Below are 5,007 nucleotides of genomic sequence, written 5' to 3'. Positions count from 1 at the left end.
AGAGGAAAAAGGAGGTGACATAAAAGTCACTGAAGTCTTTAGAGTCGTTTTTAAATGCTGCATCTTCGACTTCGTCTCAAACATTGAAAACTGTATTACATTTTTGTTCAGTAACTGTAACAGTTTTCACTTTGGTTTTTTGCTTATATTTCGAAAACCGTTACTCCTATCAAATTTTATCTTTTTTTCAAAATTAAAGCGGATAAAATTTCCTACAAAATAGTTATTTGCAAATGTCCTGTAGGACGAACCATAGGCGAGTTATAGAGTTGGATATAAATAATCTTTAACAAAAATTTGCTTTAAAATAAAATGTTTGAAAAACCGAAATTAAACTAAATTAATTGGGTCTAACACTTTAGTAGAGAAAAAAGGAGAAGACATAAAAATCACCAAAGTCTTCAAAGTTGTTTTTAGTCGTCATATTAATAACAATAACATTAATAATAATAATACTAATAGTACTAAATTTGCTTATATGCAAGCGCTTAATTAAGGTAAGAGTTTTTTGGTTTCTTGCTTATATCTCGAAAGCAGTTACTCCTATCAATTTTTATTTTTTTACTAGTAATAAAGCTGATAAAATTTGCAACAAAATAGTTTCTTGCATTTTTCTTGTAGGATCAACCATAAGCAAGTTATAGAGTTGGATATTAATAATATTCAACAAAAATTTGCTTTAAAATAAAATGTTTGAAAAACTGAAATTAAACTAAATTAATTGGGTCTAGCATTTTAGTAGAGGAAAAAGGAGGAGACATAAAAGTCACTAAAGTTTTCAGAGTCGTCTTTAGTCGTCATATTAATAACAATAACATTAATAATAATAATACTTATAGTACTAAATTTGCTTATATGCATGCGCTTAATTAAGGTAACAGTTTTTTGGTTTCTTGCTTATATCTCGAAAACAGTTACTCCTATCAATTTTTATCTTTCTTTAAAAATTAAAGCTGATAAAATTTCATACAAAATAGTTATTTGCATTTCTTTTGTAGGACCAACCATAAGCGAGTTATAGAGTTGGATATAAATAACCTTTAACAAAAATTTGCTTTAAAATAAAATGTTTGAAAAACCGAAATTAAACTAAATTAATTGGGTCTAACACTTTAGTAGAGAAAAAAGGAGAAGACATAAAAATCACCAAAGTCTTTAAAGTTGTTTTTAGTCGTCATATTAATAACAATAACATTAATAATAATAATACTAATAGTACTAAATTTGCTTATATGCAAACGCTTAATTAAGGTAACAGTTGTTTGGTTTCTTGCTTATATCTCGAAAACAGTTACTCCTATCAATTTTTATCTCTTTACTAAAATTAAAGCTGACAAAATTTCCTACAAAATAGTTATTTGCATTTTTCATGTAGGACTAACCATAAGCGAGATATATGATTGAAAATAATTAATATTTAAAAAAAAAGTGCTTTAACAGAAAATGTCTTGTGATTTAAAATACACTTAATTTATTGGGTCCAACACTTTATTAGAGGAAAAAGGAGGTGACATAAAAGTCACTGAAGTCTTTAGAGTCGTTTTTAAATGCTGCATCTTCGACTTCGTCTCAAACATTGAAAACTGTATTACATTTTTGTTCAGTAACTGTAACAGTTTTCACTTTGGTTTTTTGCTTATATTTCGAAAACCGTTACTCCTATCAAATTTTATCTTTTTTTCAAAATTAAAGCGGATAAAATTTCCTACAAAATAGTTATTTGCAAATGTCCTGTAGGACGAACCATAGGCGAGTTATAGAGTTGGATATAAATAATCTTTAACAAAAATTTGCTTTAAAATAAAATGTTTGAAAAACCGAAATTAAACTAAATTAATTGGGTCTAACACTTTAGTAGAGAAAAAAGGAGAAGACATAAAAATCACCAAAGTCTTCAAAGTTGTTTTTAGTCGTCATATTAATAACAATAACATTAATAATAATAATACTAATAGTACTAAATTTGCTTATATGCAAGCGCTTAATTAAGGTAAGAGTTTTTTGGTTTCTTGCTTATATCTCGAAAGCAGTTACTCCTATCAATTTTTATTTTTTTACTAATAATAAAGCTGATAAAATTTGCAACAAAATAGTTATTTGCATTTTTCTTGTAGGATCAACCATAAGCAAGTTATAGAGTTGGATATTAATAATATTCAACAAAAATTTGCTTTAAAATAAAATGTTTGAAAAACTGAAATTAAACTAAATTAATTGGGTCTAGCATTTTAGTAGAGGAAAAAGGAGGAGACATAAAAGTCACTAAAGTTTTCAGAGTCGTCTTTAGTCGTCATATTAATAACAATAACATTAATAATAATAATACTTATAGTACTAAATTTGCTTATATGCATGCGCTTAATTAAGGTAACAGTTTTTTGGTTTCTTGCTTATATCTCGAAAACAGTTACTCTTATCAATTTTTATCTCTTTACTAAAATTAAAGCTGACAAAATTTCCTACAAAATAGTTATTTGCATTTTTCATGTAGGACTAACCATAAGCGAGATATATGATTGAAAATAATTAATATTTAAAAAAAAAGTGCTTTAACAGAAAATGTCTTGTGATTTAAAATACACTTAATTTATTGGGTCCAACACTTTATTAGAGGAAAAAGGAGGTGACATAAAAGTCACTGAAGTCTTTAGAGTCGTTTTTAAATGCTGCATCTTCGACTTTGTCTCAAACATTGAAAACTGTATTACATTTTTGTTCAGTAACTGTAACAGTTTTCACTTTGGTTTTTTGCTTATATTTCGAAAACCGTTACTCCTATCAAATTTTATCTTTTTTTCAAAATTAAAGCGGATAAAATTTCCTACAAAATAGTTATTTGCAAATGTCCTGTAGGACGAACCATAGGCGAGTTATAGAGTTGGATATAAATAATCTTTAACAAAAATTTGCTTTAAAATAAAATGTTTGAAAAACTGAAATTAAACTAAATTAATTGGGTCTAGCATTTTAGTAGAGGAAAAAGGAGGAGACATAAAAGTCACTAAAGTTTTCAGAGTCGTCTTTAGTCGTCATATTTATAACAATAACATTAATAATAATAATACTTATAGTACTAAATTTGCTTATATGCATGCGCTTAATTAAGGTAACAGTTTTTTGGTTTCTTGCTTATATCTCGAAAACAGTTACTCCTATCAATTTTTATCTTTCTTTAAAAATTAAAGCTGATAAAATTTCATACAAAATAGTTATTTGCATTTCTTTTGTAGGACCAACCATAAGCGAGTTATAGAGTTGGATATAAATAATCTTTAACAAAAATTTGCTTTAAAATAAAATGTTTGAAAAACCGAAATTAAACTAAATTAATTGGGTCTAACACTTTAGTAGAGAAAAAAGGAGAAGACATAAAAATCACCAAAGTCTTCAAAGTTGTTTTTAGTCGTCATATTAATAACAATAACATTAATAATAATAATACTAATAGTACTAAATTTGCTTATATGCAAACGCTTAATTAAGGTAACAGTTGTTTGGTTTCTTGCTTATATCTCGAAAACAGTTACTCTTATCAATTTTTATCTCTTTACTAAAATTAAAGCTGACAAAATTTCCTACAAAATAGTTATTTGCATTTTTCATGTAGGACTAATCATAAGCGAGATATATGATTGAAAATAATTAATATTTAAAAAAAAAGTGCTTTAACAGAAAATGTCTTGTGATTTAAAATACACTTAATTTATTGGGTCCAACACTTTATTAGAGGAAAAAGGAGGTGACATAAAAGTCACTGAAGTCTTTAGAGTCGTTTTTAAATGCTGCATCTTCGACTTCGTCTCAAACATTGAAAACTGTATTACATTTTTGTTCAGTAACTGTAACAGTTTTCACTTTGGTTTTTTGCTTATATCTCGAAAACCGTTACTCCTATCAAATTTTATCTTTTTTTCAAAATTAAAGCGGATAAAATTTCCTACAAAATAGTTATTTGCAAATTTCCTGTAGGACAAACCATAGGCGAGTTATAGAGTTGGATATAAATAATTTTTAACAAAGATTTGCTTTAAAATAAAATGTTTGAAAAACTGAAATTAAACTAAATTAATTAGGTCTAGCATTTTAGTAGAGGAAAAAGGAGGAGACATAAAAATCACTAAAGTTTTCAGAGTCGTCTTTAGTCGTCATATTAAAAACAATAACATTAATAATAATAATACTTATAGTACTAAATTTGCTTATATGCATGCGCTTAATTAAGGTAACAGTTTTTTGGTTTCTTGCTTATATCTCGAAAACAGTTACTCCTATCAATTTTTATCTTTCTTTAAAAATTAAAGCTGATAAAATTTCATACAAAATAGTTATTTGCATTTCTTTTGTAGGACCAACCATAAGCGAGTTATAGAGTTGGATATAAATAATCTTTAACAAAAATTTGCTTTAAAATAAAATGTTTGAAAAACCGAAATTAAACTAAATTAATTATGACTAACACTTTAGTAGAGAAAAAAGGAGAAGACATAAAAATCACCAAAGTCTTCAAAGTTGTTTTTAGTCGTCATATTAATAACAATAACATTATTATTATTACTTTTATTACTATTACTATTACTATTATTATTATTATTGTTATTATTATTATTATTATTATTATTATTATTATTATTATTATTATTATTATTATTATTATTAATATTACTATTATTATTATTATTATTAACTTTTGTATAGTAAATGTTTTTATACCAGTTTTAAAATGAGTTATTAATTTTAGACATTTTCTTGCATAAAAACACAGATCACAGATGATCTCTTCCATAGAAATTAGAAAACGCTCATATAACACACAAAACAAGCTTCATTTTTGCTTAGAAAACTAAGCTTACTTTCATTACTATTATTATTATTAATATTGTTATTATCATTATTATTATTATTATTATTATTATTATTATTATTATTACTTTTATTACTATTACTATTATTATTATTATTTTATTGTTATTTTTATTATTATTATTATTATTATTATTATTATTATTA

The sequence above is a fragment of the Tribolium castaneum genome, chromosome 7, assembly GCF_031307605.1.
Source record: "Tribolium castaneum strain GA2 chromosome 7, icTriCast1.1, whole genome shotgun sequence".
NCBI classification, from domain to species: domain Eukaryota; kingdom Metazoa; phylum Arthropoda; class Insecta; order Coleoptera; family Tenebrionidae; genus Tribolium; species Tribolium castaneum.
This window is presented reverse-complemented; position numbering follows the sequence as displayed.